The following is a 21,026-nucleotide window of genomic DNA, read 5'->3' as shown; positions in this document are numbered from 1 at the left end:
ATTTCCAAATGAGGTTCGTCTGAAAACCGGACCTCTTCCCGATTCTCAGCGACCCAGTTTCTAATCCCCTCCGGAATACCTATCTCTCTGGAGTTTGTCACCTTTTCTGATTTAACAGGGGAAATTTTTCCTCAGTTTCCCACCGACGTTGCCGACTGCGTGCGACATTCTTGATGTTTCGCGTTATGTACATTTGTTTTGATGACGCAATCTGCTAGTCAGTGCTTTCTGCTGCTCTAAACAACTGTTCCTCTTCGTATTTTAGTACTTTATGTACCGAAACACGCAAAGCTATTAAAAAACACTCAGACGAGTCGATACCCACTTGAAGTCGTGTTAGATTGACAGAAATGCACGGCCGCACATCGTACGAGATGCTTGCACAAAATATGAACGCTGATGCAACACGCTGTCACGCCTGTGATGACTGAAGTACGATATGTCATGTTACGTATTACACGTTTTGTCAACGGTTTAAAAATGTTTGCTGATGCGTTTATTAACACGTAGGATAGCAATGTAAAGTAACGAAAGATGAGATTACATTCATTGAATACGCCACTCCGGTAGTGATGGAGCAAAATGAAGTAGAACGGGTAAGGTTAAGTGTGGATTCATCGATAGGTCTGAATGAGACTTTGGCAAATCTTTTTGCCATTTGCTATTAGCACCGGATGATATGCTTACCACGTTGAGTGATAGGATAGATATCTCCGAAGCTTATTTACAAACGAAGGTTGAAAACGAGACCAGAGTATTTTCAACAATATATTCACTTAGAAGTCTATATTGTTATGATCGACTTTCATTGGACATCAAAGTTACTCATGCCGTCGTCTAGGAAGTGGTAGACAACTTAATATGGGTGTTATTTTACTTAGACGACGTCATGATTAGAATTATATAACTTTAGCTAGGGGTTTTACTATCGGCAAGCATAGTAGAAGACTTAGGAGGCAGCTTAAACGAACCTAAAATTTCCAGGTTGAACTAAAAAATATACATTTTTTTCAGGTATCAGTTGTCTAATTTTATTATCGTTGTTGCAGATGAAGACAAATTAGGCCTAAATAAATCAAAGTTAGGCTAAATATATGTTCATTAAATGGTCACTTAAGAAAATGGTTATTTTGAAATTTATGTTAAGAATATATTGGATTTTTCGAATGGACTGCTCCAAAAAAAGGCAGCCAAGGCGCACCTAATTATACCAATCAGGTACACCTTTTTGATGCTTTAGTTCCCATAAATGTACCTATTATACAGCAAAACAGTCACCCGTTTCAGCCCCTAAAGCCGCTAGGTTTCTCAAGTTATTCTTAGCTCCGTATTGATTTTCAATAATTACCTCCCCGCATAATGATAAAATATGACGTCCAGATTCACGACGTATCACCACAATATAATTTTTTGCACTCTTATTTTTACTTTTGTTTGTGCTTTAATTCACTGCCAAACGTTTGGTATCGGCACTTTTTTTTTTAGGAGTAACTTTCTTTCAGTTGCCTTTTGCAAGGATTTTGAAGGCAAAAAAAGCTGCGATAGAGAAAGGACAGAATAGGTGGTATCTTCTATTGTTTTAACGAAGGCCCCTGAAGGCAGTAAGCAAGTTCCCCCGCAGTTATTATGCTTTTTATTGCTGCTGTTTATCTGTCCAGCGGTTCCTTAAGTTTTCCTCTTCTAGGAACAATACGATTTTTGTGACTGGCACAATTAGCGCCGGCTCGGTACTTGTAGCCGCGGAACAGCAACAGCCACGAAGTTCGTTTTTCGAGGGGGTTTAAGTGAGCTTGCATTCGCTAGTGGTTAGAGCCTTAAACCTCGTGTGTGAAGGCCATGATTAAAGATTTACGGTTGCCAATCAGTGGGTCGTTCTCGGTGGTACCGCGCTAACCGGAAATCAAAGAAGCGTAAGCCTGAAATAGCCGCTGGGTAGGGTCGATTGGCCGAAACACAAGGACAAAGCGTGTATCAGCGCGTGCATACGTGCTTACTGCTCTAAAAGCAGCTCTTCAGTTCGATCAGAAGATACTGTCAAATTTAATATAAGTAGTCGTTGTGAGCAGAGTGACGGATTCATGCACGTTGCATGACATGAAAATGCGCGTTGCAAACAGTAGCGTACTTCGAAGTAACAATTTAAAAGAATAAGTACGTCCCTAGTAAACTCTATGCTTGTAAAATATTTTTTATAAATATGACCGATGATTGATCCCATTAACTATGAAAGGAAGTTAGAGAGCAGCCAATTCCAATACAGATTTTTTGAACGGCACTTGATTAGGCAATTTATAACTGCCACAATATATATGGGCCGCTATGTAGACTACGAAGCGTAATTTGTAGGTTAGTATCCCTGGGATGAAACCGTCCTCTATGTTCGTGTGGATCAGTTAAAAAGATATTCTTTATCAGCTAAAAGAGCAACATGGAAGGTGTACGTCGAATCCTGCTCGGAAACTTGCCTAACAGACGACTAGATCTATCAAAATTTTAGGTTTACTAAAGTAACCTTGAATATACTTCTCATTGTACAGAACTCACAGTTAAGAGAAAGTAAGAAAATTTTCAGGCAGAGTGACATCTATCGAAAATGGCTGCTGTAGCTCGTGTACTCACAGGACACAGTCAGGAAAAAACAAACAGGTGAGTTAGTTCCTCTTATCTTTTCAATAATTATAATGTTTATAGAAGTAAGATTATTTCTAGTAAATAAGACACTTATGAGCTAGCAGAGCTTTTTATTGCCGGAACCCCGAATCCATGCGAATACCTGTATCTACATCTGGGTTGCGCATGCCAACATGTGATTGTAGATAACTTTACGTATGTTGGTCCTCACGATAGCCTAGTGGATAACGTATTTGCCTGCTAATCTTAAGGACACATTGTAGTCGAAATTTGCATCTTCGTGCTGAAAGGCCGCCGTATGATGGAATACCTAGTGGTGGTACAGGACGAAAAACTCGAAACGTAGAAGGTTTACGTATGTTGAATTGGTACTAGTCTCGACCGAGCAGTGTCTTCGCGTTCGACAGTTGGGAGTCCTTGAGCTCTTAGTAAGAAGTTGAAATACTTATTAAGTTAATAATTACAGTCGGCACACTTATTTAAAATTCTGACAGGCAACTCGATTGCGTAAAAGATTAGTTCTGAATATGAACAGCTTACGCCGCCGCGGGCTGCCATGTTCTTCTTTCTGTTCTATGTGTAAAACACAGAGGCGAAAAGAGAAACAGAAGAGTACTGACATTTGAGTAAGACAATTGCCAAAACCAAGTGTTGATACTTCTCACTTTCAATAAGGTGTTAAATTAGTCCTGCAGGGACGCGTACTGATGCTTCGGAATGCCTAAACTAGAATTTTATAGGAACGTGTACGATTTCGTCGGCGCGCATACGATACCTGTGTGTCATAAATTTTTGGTACGCTACATATTCTAGTTCTATACAGATATTTTAGCCTATCTATGATTTTAGTACATCTTTAACTCTACGTAATAGGATATATTAATAATGCAGTAATAATAATGCAGAACTTGTCTGTTTATATTTGTTATTCATAAATAGCTAATAAAGATTTACAAGACTGTGCTTTATAATATAATGAATTAGAGCGTGCAAAAATAACACTTGCCAGTAGACTATACCTACATACCCTAAAATTTGTCTAAAGGTCCATCTGTTCGTTTACCATATATGTCTTCTCGACGGTTCGCGCTTAACGGGGTTATTGGCTGGCCAGTATGGCGTGTATGTCCTTCTGCAGACGCAGATTATATGCGAATTCAATATCCGGAAACCCATCAGGTCTGTAAAATTTTGAGGGCCTAGGCGAGACGTCGCACTCTTATGGGGTCCAGTCGAAGGATATGGATACTTACTAGAAATAATTTTAGATTTCAATATCCTGATGTAGAATCTGTGAACGATTCATTGAACCACCTCACACCTTGCTCTACCTAATTTAATTAAATTGGCCGCAGACTAATATATATATATATATATGTATATATATATATATATGTATATATATATATATATATATGTATATATATATATATATATATATAGAGTACAGCTAGATATATGACTAGAGTTGTCAGACGGTCGGCACGACTAGAGTTAAGGCAAATCCAATTTCAGCTTCGGGTTATGTTCCACAACTTCACCCGACTAGGTCCAATAATTGTAGGCCTAAAGGTTGAAGCCGCTCGACTCGTGCTAATATGCCTGGGTGCAGAGTGCTGTTAAAGGAACGGGGCATACAATTATATAATAGGTGCGTTAAGGCTGGCGTGTTAAGATTCGTTTGGTAAAGAATATAGCTCGGATACGCGCGCGCTCAACGAAGATGACGATGCTAGCCAACGGGAAGTTTTTTACTATTCCCTCTAAAAACATGAGCCTTCCAAGCCGATTATTACCATTACCGCATGCTACTAGACACAGGCCACTGCTAGCGAAAAAGATGGAAAGTGAGCGAAGGAAGGAGCATAGAAGAAGGGACTGGTTTTTTAGATTAGAAAAATCGGCAGAGGTTTAGGGCAGCCCGTTGCTGCAAAACGTTTCCTATCCTCACGATCACAGTAGGTCCAACCGATTTTCCCCAAGAGCTGAGCTTAATTATACGCTTCCTGTGCTTCTCTGCTGCACAGATGGAATTAGCAGCCTAGAGAACTACGAAGACTTAGACAAGGAAATCGAACGGAGAAGACGAAATGGCAGGTAATATACGTATGAATGTAGAGCGGCTGTTTTGTTTCTCGCTAATCTTACCACTGCCTGAGAACGCTTCACATGCCCGCAGCTTCTCTTCGGAGCAAGAGATAACAAGGTTCCGTATTCTAGAAGGACGTCTTTAATCACTTTCCGCGTTTTAGGAACAATATTTTCCAGAACGTTTTCATTTATCTTTATTACTCTGTTCTTTCTCAACTACGATTGTTCTGTTCTTGCTCAAATCCCGTCCTCACACGGTCCAACATCTTGCTTTTCCAGTGTGTTATTGCACAGCGGTGAGCTCCGTCGACCTTTGCATTCCTTCGATGCATAATAACTCTACTGCTGCAGAATACGCAGCGTGCAATGCACTCGGGAGCTTCTTTTATTATTGCATATATGTGCCCATTAAAGCGTAATTTGTTCATTTTATCGCCGCCGACTGCGCCTCTGTAGTTCTCGTTCTCGCCCTACGGCAGCGTTCGTGTGTCCCTCCCCTGCTTTTTTTGATCACCTTACACGAGGCTGTCGGTTAATTGTTGTATAGCAACGGAAAAGATACGACAGAGAATACGTAGAACTTGGTCGCGCGTAAGCACCATTAGAGCAATTGTAGTTGGACTGTAATTGACAAACTCTACAAGGCAAACGAAGAGACCCTTGTATCAATATGGTATGATCATAGTGACCCAAACTAACAACTATCTTTCGGAGGTTGTGTTGCCACTAAGAACTGGGAGGGACCGCTGCGAAAAAACCCGGCGGCTTTTTCTATTTAATCCTAAAAGCAAATAGTAAATAACAATATTGACAGAACGCCATGTTATTTGGGCCCTGAAGACGCTAAGAGTATAGGCTCAAGTGGTTCATAAAGTTCTGTTGAGTTGTATCGAAAATCACAATAGTAGGCCAAAGAAATGGTTTACTAAATGGTTCATTCACGACCGACCCCAAAATTTGTGCATGGTAGTAGATGTAGTCGAAATCTGCGTCGCTGGGATTAGTCCTTTGACAGTTCGACGTAAAAACAGTTGAACAAGGATTCCATAATTCACTACATGACAGAGTGCCAAGTTAAATTATTAACCAAAATATGAAAATTGATATGAACAAGGAGATAGTTGACAGGAACGCTGAAACAAAATATGGTCATTTACAATCTATCTATATATTTTGTACGTCCCCGTCGGGCACATAAATCGATTTTCAAAGCTTTATTTGATTCCTGTTTACCAATACAAGTTAATTAAGATTTATTAACCTTTAGTAATTGAAATAGATAATTTACACTTAGGCCGGACGTAAAACCGTTCTATGGGTCCTTGCCGTCATATCCTTCAGCCTTCCGCAGAATCAGGAAAGATACTACTACTAGGGTATCCACCTACGCATCAGCGTACATTTAATGGGAAAATCTTTAAACGAACGTTGTATGTTTACGATACTATACTACCTACCTTGCATCAACGCTTTATAGGATATACTTTTCAAATCTCACGTTATGCATATACATTTTTTGCTTTAAACATTTAGGTCTTTCTCCCAGTTCTAGTTTTAGTTTAGTTTAGTCATTCAAATCGCGCGCTCGAAATTGGACGTGGACTGCTATATCAATTTGTTGGCGCAATAGAAAACAACTACAACAGCAGCATCGTTCAAGGTTTGCAATTTGGACCACGTTAATTCTTAAATACTCCTTCACAGGATCGTCTTGCCCGCGGTGGGCAACGTAAGAAAGGCAAACGTCTTTACTCGCGCACGCTGTGCGTTGGAGTATAGCAATTAAAGTTGTCTTGAGCGATCTTCAGAAGTTAACTTTTCGGTTACCTAAGTCTTATAACCATTTAATTGAACTTTTAAAACAGAGAGGAGAGCTTGCCTAAATTGACATCTAAAATGACAAATGTTAAGGTAAACAACTGTAAACTAACCCCTCGGAAACTCATTTCGTGAATAGAAATCACTTCCAAATATGAATCTCTGTGATAAAATACGTATATCTATGAGATAGACCAAGGGGAGATAATAAGTTGTGAACGACTAGTCTTAGGTTTTACAAAATTATTCCCAGCTCAGCAGTACACGTTTTATACGTTGCTGTTCTGTGGCACTACTGCTGTTTTAGTTGTGTAGAATATTTTTGGTTCCTCTTCTGTATATATATATATATAGAAGAAGAACCAAAAAGCTATACTCAAATTGAATCCCTGTTTTTTTCCCATTTTTCAACACATTATTATCGCATATATATATATAACTGCATATATATACATAAAGGTTGCCGCAAATAAAGATAATCTAAATATAGGTGTAGCATCTTACTAGTTAGTAATGCTTTCTAGCACTAGAAAATAGTGAACGAACGAAACGCAATCAAACAACTGCGCTGGAATAATAAAGAAAAAAGCTTTTTATATCGAAGCTTTTTAAGTAACCGGCTATTTAGCTCGAAGCTTGACTGAAATCACAGCTTTTTACTCAAAAATTGACGTAGGGTAGCTTTTCAATTGCACCTTCAATAAACTATGTTTTACTATAATAGCTTATTTTAACAATCGGATTCAGGCGGATTTGCCTTTATTGAAGATGGAGGTTTGTACTAACTCTTAGCTTTTGACAAAGGCTTGTATTGCTACCAATTTTTGTATTATCCGAGTCTTACGATCAACTTGAGTAACCATCATGAGTAGGCTTCCACAATGCAGCAAGGCTGTAGAATCTGCGAGGAACGTACTTGTGATGTATGAAACAATGAGGTGCTTCCGACGTGAGACGCATCTCGGTTTGAGACAATAATGTCGTAGCTCAGAAGTGAGAATTTCAACATCATAAAGTTGAAGCAAAAAAAGCTCTTTAAATACGCGTGCTGCAAATCTGCTCAGTTTCGGGATTCTATCGATCTTGCGATGTTCATAGAGTAAAGCACCCTCTATTCTGACCGTTATCTTCTCTAATCTTTGTCGACGTTGATGGCTGGGAGGATTACTGGCCCATGAAATGGCATCCCTGTGGGCAGCGAAGAGCAGACTCGCATCGGAGGCAACGATCCGGCCGCCAAGATAAGACTATTACCCTCATCATCAAAATTCTTGTTATTACTACCACCACGACGGCCGATAGGCTCTCACAGGTTCTATACCGCGGTACCTACCGTGGGGGTGTATCATGCGTGCTATCTATCCATGTGGAAGCGGCAATAGCACGGACAGGCGGAGACAGCGGAACGAGCACGGTGGTGTGGCATGAGCAACGACAGTGAGCCTCACGTCCCTTGTGAGCCGCTCCATTTTGCGTGTGGTGGCGATGGTGTTTCTGGTGCCAGCGAACTGAGCTACCTTCCATTCCTGTTTCTTGCCGCTAAAGTTTAAAGTAATGGCAAGACTGGTCTAGAGAACAGAATAAGCAGCCTGCTCTTATCCCATTCCTAATCCTCAGGTTCCATGGAAGCTGGTAGATGCTAAGCTTTTGGGCTTTTTCTTTGTAAAAATCGGCCTGCCCCGGCCTGGCCCGGCCCGACCCACCCGCCAAACCCTGGACTCCGGTTCGCACGATTTACCTCCTTAGTCCTAGGTCTCAACCGCGACCGAGCGAGGTTCGCTAGGAGTTCTCTAATCGTCTGCTTTCCAGACTCTCCCACATGGCTTGAGGGTTTCTCGATACTGTGATAGCTAGAGCAAGAATGCGCTATTGATTATAAAAAGGAGATACTGCTACGAGTACGAAGAGCACAAAAGACACTAAAACAAGCCTCCGAGGCAAAGAAACAGAGGAAAGAAAAGTGTTAGATTTAAATTTATTTGAATAAATTCTCTTGCTAGTTACCACTGCTGACTCGACTGTCCAAACTTTTGTTCTCAGAGAGTGAGGCAGCACAGTGAAGCAGACGGCTGAATTTAAATAGAAAAAGAATAGAAACGCGGTTTTTGATGAAGCTTCACGCTACCCTCCATGGTGTCGGCAAGATGGTCGTAGCAATTCGATGCCACTGCTCTGATGCCAGATCCGGAGAGTTTTCCTTCAACACATCGTTTTGTAGACGTTTTCAAAGAAATGTTGGTGTTTCGAAGTCCATATTAAAGCTAATGGTGTCGTATGAAGCAGCTTAATTTCCTAAAGTGTGCCATAATGTACATAGAGCAAAAAACATATACTTCGAGGTTCAATTGGCAATCCGGACCCATCAATCTTCTTGTTAGCGAATGTCGGTATGCCTGGTCCACTAACATACTTCAAACTAGACGATTACTGTGGTTTTTAGAGGCCATATGAAGACCGAGCAAACAAAAAGCAGAACCCTCAAGCTCGTCTAGTTTAACATACTTCCGCCTTTCGTATCCTCTTCCGTATGCTAATATCAGCACACCGCACCTCTGTGACACCTATATAACGCAGCTTTCGTTGCTCTTAGCTTGTCATCCTGTTGCTTTTCGAAACAGGCGTCACTAGGAAACCGCATTGCGATGTCTTATGCTGCACCGATGCCCATCCACTTCAGTCAAAATAAACAAACCTGCGTTCTTTTGTACTCTGACTGTTTTAGATGTGTGCTGAACTATCTAAAGTCGGCAGTACGCAAGGATTCCAGGAAGACCTAAGAAATAGGACAAGGTAGATACAAACGCATTCTTGTTGTGATATCATTGTAGAAGTCAAGAGAATTATGTCGTTTCTTCGATTGGCGTCTGTTTCAGAAAAGAGATATTTACAACCGTCTAGTATCTGAACAGGGGCCAATATGTCAAGGCCATCCAATTTTTCTCGCATCCAGTACGGTGCAGGACTTTACGCTGGCTGTTAGGATACCTAAGCTTTTGTTTAAATCGTACTTGGAAACGTACCAAAATATTGTCCAGCTTAAATTGGGACTACATATATGAGTTGTTTTTATTTTCATTTAGTTATGTGATGGATATAATGTATGCATGTATCTCTGTAGGACAATTTGTTTCTCGCACCTACTATACAAGTTCGTTGAATAAAGTATTTAATTATATACAGACAAAAAATCTATCGATCTCAATAAATTCCTCAATAGGAAAGTGACTGGTGAAAACGGAAAGGTTTGTAATGCTATAAGTTTAGAATAGAGGACTTCCACTTGGCAATGGATGAGCGTCTCTGGCTATCGAAAGGGTCCGCAGATCCGTTACACATATTGACATTCCGCACATGATCGGATCGTTGAATGACATGCTTTCGACGTCACAAACCTGACGTGAACGCTGGCCACCAGCGAGCCGGTAGTTTTCCGACAGACCCCCATTTTCGACGTTTAGCCGTTGAACCACTGCGGCGCTTCACTTTCCGCTTCAATTTCAAGTTCTGTGAAGGTCTTTTTCATTCTCTAACGATGTTGTAGCTGAAATTAAGTCACTATTAACTCACTCGTGTCTATCGTAGCCGTAACCCCTGGCAGTTTTCCCTCTCGGCCAGCAGCAGCAACGACTCGGGTTTTAGATTGGATGGGCTCTGTCGTATCGAACCAATCCGTTCTGCGGCGCTCGGGTCGACTTCGTTCGGTGCTGGCAGGCCATACGAGACAAAGGGTAAATCAAGATAGATTGCTGACCTGTGAAGGGTATGGAAAAGCCTACTAACGAATATACAGCAGGACAACATCAGATGATGCTGCTACTACTATAGGCTTTAAGATAGACATACCCGCGCGCAGGGTGGCCACGGGTAACTTGTATCACACTGGCTGCGAATGACAGGGCAGCAGCACGGACATCTAGGATAGAATATACTTAATTTAGCTGACGTATTCTTCCCATTGGCGTTTAATGTCTATGTGGGCTAAAATTCGTCCGTTTTTCGGCTCTATTTGCAATGATACCACACTCACTATCCGGGCATATCCACCGGCTGAAGATTCCCGGCATGTGGGCAGGGGGCAAAAAAATCTTCCGTTTTATCTTACGTGTTGATTTACAATTTGGTTGTTACTCTGCTTCGATTTTCAGTTGCGCGAATACCGTTGCAGGTCGCCCAGAGCTGCAAGGTCAGCACGATCAAAACAGTGACTGGTAAATTCTGCTAAAATGGTCGCCCTTGTCCTTACTAGCTGCGTATTAACAGCAGAGACACATGTAATAAGGAAAGATGCACCGGTCAAGCCACATTTTAAATATAACATTTGAGTTGACATACGACGAAATCCATCCACTTTTAGCAGAAACTGCTTCTATACTCTCAAGTCGATTGAAGTTCATCAACAAAAGACCCAAGTAATATGTGAACGAAGCAGGCAACCTTAACATGGAAATATAAATCTTTCTCGACTTGCCAAAAATACCCGTTATGTATTTACGTTAAAGACCTCCTATCAGGCTTACTATTTGCAAAAATGAAACATCAATTTTACCTGGGATTGAGCGCCTGCTATATCGGTCAAATATACGAACGAACATACTTTCGAATGCCACCGCGCCCCAAACGTGCCGATTTGTTTACCGTCTAAAACTTTACCTTTCTTTTCAAGCAATTCGAAGGACTCATCGTGTGCCTTAATCGAATGTCCCTCACGTTGCGTGTTATTGCTATAAGTCGCAGAGGCTAGTGTTTCATAAAACGTCCAGTTTAATTCAGTGTTCCCGCTGCACAGTTATTATTATTATTATTATTATTATAAATGTAAATTTCTTTGAACAAAGAAAACATTTTCAAGAATACAAATCAGTACGCGTATATGCGAGTGAGAAGTGGGTACTTTAGGTAATAACACTTGGCGGAAATGGAAAAGCAAAAATAGCTTTTATCATGGCATGTAACTACAATCGAACAACCTATTGCTTCGTTGCCTGTCATGAATTCACGCCGATTTAACCACCAAACTTAATTACGAAAAAAGTTGCTCGCAGTCGGTCGAGAGCAGAACTTAGCGGGGGGAGCTCGTTCAAGCCGGCGAAAAACTGACAAGGACGTCTCGCTTAAGGACGAAATGTTTTTAGCTCCAATAGTCTACAGAGGAATACTCTCACACCATGTAGAACAATTGAGTTTTGGAACGCAGCTACTTTTCACTTCGCGCAAAAGGTAATTCAGTGAAAACGATGGACGTTCGGGTGGGCCTATAGAACTACTGCACTAAGGCAGCTAAAGCAATATCGATGGTAATACCGCAGTAATATAATACCAAAAATAGTGAAATTAATAACACTAGCAATGAAAAAAACGTCACAAAAACTACCAGCACCGGCGACGACGTCGGCAGTAGCCTAGGCAGTGATAGAGAAAGAGGAAAGTGGTATATTCAGCTTCATCTACAAATAATATTTTACGTCTCCACCTATTCCGCCATCGGCTTCCTAATGTAAGGAGACTTCTTTTTGCCCTCTCCATTGACAGCAGAACAATACCAGGCGGAGAACCGGAATTCTCATGCAAAACACTTCTCGTTTCGGCTCATTTCGAAAACGTATGCACACAGTCCCCTTATAGAGCCGCTTCTGTACAGCAAAACAGTTCTTATGGCGACGCCCGGTGCAGGTGTTGTCGTATTTCGAAATTCGTAATTGTGCGCGGTCTTCTACTTCGTGGGATGTGTTTATTTGACAGTCGACAGCTCCTGAAAACCTATTTTCATGAAACGCTAGAAATGTTCTCGCGATATTTATACAAAGCATGCTCACCGTCACTCAAGGTCAACTAAATAGGCTGATTTTTTCAGGTTAAAACAACATTGGTTAAGTCATCGCCGTAAATGGAATAATGTGTTCTGAAATGAGGTTTAGCCTCCGTAGTATGCGGTTCGCCATGAACTAGGCTTTCAGAAGTTACTTAACTGTTGTCGGGTACACACAGACAGGACGTGCTTTGCATGGCTAATCTATGATATAGCCGAGTTCATGAACATTCAGGCTAAGGACGCATGTGACAAAAAAAAGGCAATAGAAAAAGTGTATCCATAGTAAACATACACAAAAAGGTACTTCGGGCCAATACGGTGGCAACTGATATGTATATTTTTTCAATACGCATGACAGCAGAGAACCTACCAGTAATTTCTCTGTTAGAGAAAGTTCACCTATATTTATCACTTTGAAATGAACCATAAGTTTACCTTATTGATGCATGCGAACTAAGTTCTGAATTTTTTCTCTCTTTTAGGTTATACCTCGTCATTCTGTGTTGTATTATCTACTGTTATGACAATTATGTGTGCATAAATCTGCGTTTGCACTCCTCGTTTTTCTCACGTTATTTTCCAATGCTATTTCTCGTTTTAAATCAATGTCGTACAGTGTCTTTAGTGCTGGGTGTGTCCGTATGTCTGCGTATGATTGCCATTACGTTTCTAATATCCAGCGATATAAGGATGATTTTTGTCAAAACAATATATAGCTGGTGAATAGGGTAATGGTAGAACTGCATCAAAATAATGTTGATGTTAGTATGGGGAAGATACGAATGAAATTTCAGAGTACGCTCGGAATGCAATACTAATTAGATAATTGCAGAGCTGCAGGAGGGACATTCCATTCGAAGGATAATGTAAATACTAAAAGATAATTGCGACGGGATAAATGTTTCCAATGGATTTATTGAACCAGGAAAAAAACAAAACCGAAAAAGCCCGGGAACGGGATAATTAGTATTACAAAATCTCAAAACGATCGGGATAAAATATTATAAAAATTTATAAATGAATTATATGGTACAAGGTGTAACGCAAATAAGGTACACACTAGGGTAGGTTGATGCAACAACTAGTTAGGGCAGAACTACTGCCACGGGATAACTATTGTTGTGTGTCGTAGTTAAGGTTAGATCAGCGAATTGGAAGAGTTGAATGAAGGGCAACAAAGATGCGGGACAAGGCCTGCGGGCCCGTTTAATAGACTGCTAAGCCTAAGTTTATGGGTGTGTATTTATCCGATCTAAATCAACTGCCTTGAGCTGACTTTTTGGGCTCCTGGAGTGAAATAGCCGTGAGATGGAGCGGATTGGATGAAATGAGTTTATTTCTTCAGCAGAACGTAATGTTAATTTTAGCGAGTTAGTCTTTATACTGTAATTTGCTTAACAATAGAGCCGATTAGGATAGCCGACTGCAACTAATACAAACGAGCCCCACCGGACTCGTGTACAGGCGTCCGTGGGCAATCAAGCGACAATCATTTTTGCTAGACGGTACCTGCACCAAATATTGGAACAGACTGATCAGATCATTATAGCATGGTAGAAGAAAGACCGTCGGCGCACTAGGATTATTCAATAACTACAAAAAGCCAACGAGCTAGCAGAAACAGGCTGGCTTCAACCGTGCATACATGACCAATATCAAAGAGTAGCAATAGTCGATGACCTGTCTGCCCACTAAACCTATAGACACGTGCTGATTTAGATTCGAAACTGGGCATATTCCGTTTCGTATTAAGAGCCCACTTTCTGAAGTGCTGGGCGTAAAACTCAAACAAATCATAGATTAGTTGAATCAATTAATAAATAGCAAAGCAAATGCGGATCGGTCTAGCATTTGCTACAAGACAAATGGACCTCATATTATACGCTATAGACCAGCAAACATGTACCCTTATACTTTATAGCGTCCATTTAAGTCATATCGTAGTGCCATGGATCCCTAGTCTTCCAGAAATCGTCGTTCATTCTTTTGTTTGTTTTTGAAATCTATACACTCTTTTTTGAAGTACCCAACAAACGGCCCGTATACATCCTTTGCTTATTGCGAATGATACGCTTTAAGATATAAATAAATTTAGACGCGTCACAAAACTGTGCAAACACGCATTAGTTCATTCCTTATCACTGTCCTGTCTGTTACTCAGTCTTTTCCCTATCGCATCAATTTTATGCTTAAAATCGATAACTACCTAACCTTTAGGCCAAAACACACGTGGAAATGAATCACATACATGTGTAAGAAAATATTACTGTTTGAGAAATTTGTTTGCTTGTCTTGGCGAAATTCTGATATAAGTTTCGTATCTATCCCTTTCTTTGTGTAATGTTGTTCGGTTTTAGCCTCAGACATATTTGTTAAGGTTTAAAATACCTCAGATTTTAAAATTATTGGGGACTGTAATCTAAGATTTATATTACATTCAAATTTATATAGATATATCGATAAATCCATATGAAATTACAGCCCAACAGTATCCACGTTGAACACAAGCGGCTACGCTTTCCTTCGAAATTTAATCTTATGTTAGTCAGTATTCTCCATTTCCCGGGACTTGATCCCTGCCTCATTGTTCATCGGCCACGCACTATTCGTGCATTAGTACGACCTATGTTTTAAGGCTCTGGAAGTTTTGAAGAATAAAAGCTGTAAACAGGCGTTTGCTTAAACACACTGATTCTGTCATCTAGCCTATTCGCGTCAGCTGGGGCCTTTCTCGCGTTTTCTTTTCCGTTTTTCTTTAGCGGAAAAGGCCTGATCAGGCTGCCAACTAACGCAACAACCACGACCGCCGATAGAGGATGGAATGTTGGTTCCATCTCGACGAACAGCCGACGGGATGTCGCCGACGACCTCTTAAAAAAGGCCACCGTTCCCGCAGTGGGCTGACAAGGAGTGTCCAGCTAGTCTGCGTAGGACACCTTCATTAAGAAACCGAATGGTGTCCAAGACCTGTAATGCTAGCTGCCACTACTATCCACTATAAAGCCACATCTTTTTAACCCGCACAGAGAAGGAAACCAGACGGCGACAGTGGGTCTTCATAGCTATCCGCCAGCTAGCTGTGCCCTCAAACGAAAGCAGTCCAAAGATATAGGGTAGTACTTACGTATGGATGCGGTGCTCTTCTTCGATAGTAGTAGACAGCACTGCTATCGTCTTTGCCGATTGGCAGAGACTATCATCTCCTACTATTTTCGAGGCACATGGACGGAGCAACAGAAAAAGAGAGCATACGTGGTGACTATAGAAGTTGGAAAAACACACGCAACGGATTCCCTTCGATGACGCGACGTCAAGATGAAGTCATTTTCCATTCCACTCTGTATATGTGTCTGCAATCCAAACAACAATTTTTATTCAAGACGAAAAACTTAGGGTTGTCTTCGAAAGACCAAAAAGGTATACGAACTCTTAGAATTCTCCGAACTCGTCTGTCGACATCGTTCAGCTGGACGTTGAGGAATGTCTCCGACGCGTTCTTCCCTGTGACGACCCATTTATACAGAGTAGTCGAAAAACGAACGAAACAACAGGCGCGTCGATGCATTCCGGGTACGATGAATTGGCTTAAATATATCGTAGTCATGGATCGCTGCATTCGCTTAAGCTGAAGCCGTAGCAGTCCGCATAAACGTTACTTCAACAGCTGTAGCAAAGGCTACCACAGCTGCTCTCGCTGTCACCGGGGCCTTTTCCGCTTGGATAAAGGCACGAATGTGACACACATAAAACGATAGCTCCGAATGAAGGCAGCATGAGTCAACTTTCGTTTTCTCGCCTCTTACCCTATGGTTCTTGACATTTCTCTACTTTATTCCTTCACACCAACCTCAGCGGCAACTTATGTACAGGCTTTTGTGAGTTTTTATGAAAAAGTCGAAGTAAGCAATTGCATGTTTCCAAAGTGGAGTTTGAATTAGACGGTGTCAGTCTACGCAAATTGGCTCCCCAGACGAAAACATTCTTCAACTATTACTAATATAGCAGGTAGAAAAGGTACCGATGGATTATTTATGACAAAGCTTGCGATGGAAATTTGACCTTCGACGTCTATTGTACTGGGATTTTTACATAGTTTTTCGCTGCGCGCAAAAATTAGTTAACAATTTTTTACAAAAAGATTCTGCAATGGAAGGCGATGCACTCAAAAGTGATGCTACTGTACATGTTGTCAAGAAGTTACTTCCATATAAACGTAGCTCTGTCGGTACGGCAACAGCCTGCTTCGTCTTGTGAGAACTAACGTGTGCTCAACCTGACAGCCGAAGTGGCTTAATTTAAGAATTCTAAGACATGCGAGAATGGGTGCAAAAATCGAATTAGGTATCGGACCTGTCGTTTCTAATAGCCGTCGACCTTGTCACTGGCGTCGTGCCTAAGTTGATGACAAATTCGCATTGCTGAGAATGGCGTAATGGGTAAAACTCATATGCATTGCTTGCTCGGCCTCCGGAAGACAGTCGGATGACATAACTACGACAGCTATCCGGAGCAGGGACCATTAGCGATGTGCGGACCGGGTTGCACGACATACGCGCCGAAACATCAAACGTGGAAAGACCAAGGAGGAAGTCGCATCTTTACGAGATGAAGTCTCTGCAAAGGCAAGCAGACAGGCCGTGAGCTTCGGAAGGCTGCTTCTTGGCGTGGACATTTTTATGATGTCGTTGCTGTGGTCCTGGTAGTGGAGACAGCAGTAGAAGTGGTTCTAAAGATGGTATTGGTGTGCGACTGGTGTGAAGAACTGTACAAGACGGCGTGAGGGACGCTGACAGAGAAGAAGGCATGCTAGAGAGGGTAGAAGATCCCTTACATGGATCCTTACTATAAACGACGAAGGCCTTTGAGCGTTTAAATGTACTATAGTCGTATAAGCATTGCCTGAGTTACACAGCAAAGGGTGTGGCTAAACAGAGATGCCAATGCGCACAAAATAGCCAGACCATCTATCCAGACGTACGCACACCCATTTCGTCCTTACAACCGAACTAACGTCACGTTGCAACTAAAAAAGCAAAGTGCACGGCCCTGCAATCGTCGTAGTAGGACCGACATCAGCATGTGCAATGTTCGGTGTTCAAATTCTACGTTTCTAGCTATATGGCCTGAAACTTTCTAGGATTTAGCACATAGGTTACAGTAAATATAATTTATATATAACTAAACCCAAATTGTGTCATTTTATTTATGTGAGCATAGATAAATTCTTCATTTAAGTACGAACACATCACATCCTTGTTTCTAATAGAAAAATTGTATTCACTACCGTTATTTGTGGATGAAGATCGAGGAGGTTGCGAATAAAAAGTATAACATGATGATTATACAACAGTATTGACTATTAGAAATGTATGTGGGGTTTTAAGATCTACTATCAAGTCGGCCAAAAATGCTTGCTTCTTTATTAGGTTTGCGTAGTACTTCCAAATTCGATTGGCAACTTTAACTCGTATAACCGTCGACCATGTCTGCTAAGGATGATTCTAGAATTTGTCTTACTATTTGAGACTTACGGTAATCTCTATCAGAAACTATTTGTACGCCACGTTGTTGGTTTCTTCTTTTTTTGATTGTTTTTTCTGTTAATCCGTTATTATTGTTCAGAATAATAGTTTACTAAATATTGTAATTATTAATGTTAATAGTTGTTCAATTTAAATCTATTTATAGTATTTCAGCGGTTCATATAATAATTATATTAACAGCAGGTTTGTGTTAAGGATATATGCTACAAATGACATTATTGAACCTGTATAGGATAAAGATCACCAAGGACGGTACTTGACAATATTGTCCTTAATATAATTGACCATCGCCATCTGTGCCAAAAAACCATACAGCTTCAAGTCGTCGGCATGAAGCTCACAGCGAATTTACTTCCTTAGAGAACCTTTTTCGTATCGGGAATAAAAATACCAAAGGTAAGGAGACCAAGACCAAGCCACGCCCAAAAAGCAAGGTATTAATAATTTAAACGTCAAGGCGACGATCTGTCTTCAGAAAGCCTTCAATATAATTTATAAAACTCTGATCAGCGTTTATTGTGATATACCTCTCATTTAAGAAGCTGGAAATCATTTAGCCAAAAAACTTTCGAAGAGCCCAAGTAAAAATGGTCATAACCGCTTGTGTGGAACTAATTTATTCCTTATGGACCCATGTTAGTCACTATGAAAAACCGTTTCGATACTAAGTAAACCATAATGTAGTCTATTAATATTTTTTCTAAAGCTAAGTTAGTTGTGAAGCCCAGAATTAAGAACGCTTTCTGGCCACTGAGGATTTTATGGTCTTCTTGTGGACTGTTGAGATTGGTGAAATTTTAGAAAGATCAGGGACGAAGTGATCTCTATTGTCTCAGTTCGCGTAAAAATATGCAAGGTTTTCGAAGAAAATACGGATCCCGTTTCGAGATGGATATGAGAAGATCGTTGAAGATTATTGGAGATGGGAACCAGACACCTTTACAATCAAAATACCCTTCTTCCATTGGGAGGCAAAGATGCACACGAAAAAATCCCTAAGGTTCTCCGCTATAGAGAGCTCATCACAACTTAGATATTTATTATCAAACTTTAAAAATGCTACCTTTTAATGTTTGATCTGTATACCAAGGGGTTACAACCAACTAGATGTATCTTTCAAAAACTGTGTGCCAATAGCAAAAGCAACAGCAAACGATAAAACCCGATACAACGGCTAGTCCATGAAATAATTAACTTGTCGACATCATAATAAGGGCCAAAAATCTAAGCCAACATTACTCTAAATGGGCCTGGGTTCTGGTTTGCGCACATCGGGCACGCCATTTCTTAAGACCTTGAACCGCTAATTAATTGTACAGAAGTTAGCAAAAAATATCTTGCTTAGGGCAGTTGTCAATGATTAGCCAATTTCAAAATACTTCTTATTTTCTCAGAGAAGAGAGCAAAACCATATATAAAGTGTAATCTTAAGTAGGTACCAATTTAGAGCCTTTATTATATTATAATGTGGCCAAATTTTTACGGTAATAAAAATAACGAATCTGCAAAAAAGACCGTAATTGCTTGCGTTTTCCAGGCTTGTCAACTGACTGTATTGAGGAGTGAACACCTGACTACATTTTAATGATCTGACTATTAAGAGAGCGCGTAAAGTGTAGACACTTTATTGCTTCCTGACAGATAGGAGTCATAATAACCGTGACTGCTCGTTGACGGTATTTGGTGATACTTTACGCCTTTTGTATCTAAAGCCTAACGTGGTAATGTTGGATTTATGGAACCGAACGGCATGACCACGGCAAGACTCATCAGGTCCCTTTGATACAGCTGCCGTCAATAGCAACGCCATTATGTAGCATCTGGATATGTCATAAAAAAGATATGAGCGAATGCTCTCATCCTAAGGCCCTCTGTCCGATGTCAACGATGACGGAAAATAAGAATGCCTGCAACTAATGTTGGATGATGGACATAATCACAAGTTCATGATGGATGCAATTGAGCCGAAGAATATACAAGCTCGCACCCTTTCGCGAAGAAGTTAGAATACGACTTAGTCTGCCGCCGTCGTTGTTTTCAGGAACAAGGTTGGTATCTCGGATCGCGAATTCGTGGGTGTTGACAATGATCTACTCAGCACAGAAACGTGTCGAAAACACTATACAGCAATAGGGATCCGTGCACCATGGCTTGTCTCGCACTCTATAGATTGAATCGGCTTTCTACAAACCTAGTGACGATTACAATGTCCCAAAATGCTAGATATTTCAATTTCCTCTAGTTAACATTACAGAAATTAAGCATCAGGCATCAAAGTTCTAACACTATGTTTTTCACACTCTTAACTGTAGACTCCGTTGTACTACTTAGACAAAATGTTTTTTTACAACGTTTTTTTTTGCAAACGCTTCTTCTTAAATTTGCTTTTAGACCTTTATTAGGTGTATTTCAGCAAACCTGATTTTTTTGAGTGGTAAATTTTGTTTCCTGTCAATGTTTGCCATGTATTGAAAATCACGGCCATAAAAACCTAAATAACGAAAACGTATTGTGCGATATCTACAGGGTTGCAGTAGTGGCTACAAAGCTCAAGGGCTATATCAAGGGCGCACTGTCGTCCGTTTATGGATCGACATGGCCCTTCGGGAGGAAGCTTCGAAGGAGGCTTCAAATGGCTGTCGATCCAAGTGAAATTGAAGTAAACCATCACCACCTTCAGTTGAACGATGATTGATTTATTAGATCGATGTGACCATCGTCTGTGATACATGTGCTGTAGACTCGTTCTTGTTTTGTTTGCTTCATTCAAACATGACCTGAACGTAGAGCTGTTTCCGTAATTGATATGGCACCATGACACGGTCACCTGTGTATTGTAAATGGATCGTGGATCATGTCTACTGCAAGAATATGTTAAGGAATCGACCAGCAGTTAAACCATTCATATTACGCATAACGACAATGTGTCTGGATAGCTAAGGTTTTATTTACGTTTGTAAGTACAGCTGTTTTTTCAGCGATAGCGATTAGTTTGTTGTCTATGCGGGTCGCACCTGTCCAAAATCAAAAGTTCTGCTACACTGGATATCAATGCCCTGGAAGGACAAACGCAGCTCAAGGCCGTGCATGGTCCTACCGCTACAGAGAGCGAAACACCGAAGCCGAAAATCGCC

This window comes from Varroa destructor, unplaced genomic scaffold (assembly GCF_002443255.2).
Source record: "Varroa destructor unplaced genomic scaffold, Vdes_3.0 BEIS01000007.1, whole genome shotgun sequence".
In the NCBI taxonomy this organism is placed as follows: Eukaryota; Metazoa; Arthropoda; class Arachnida; order Mesostigmata; family Varroidae; genus Varroa; species Varroa destructor.
This window is presented reverse-complemented; position numbering follows the sequence as displayed.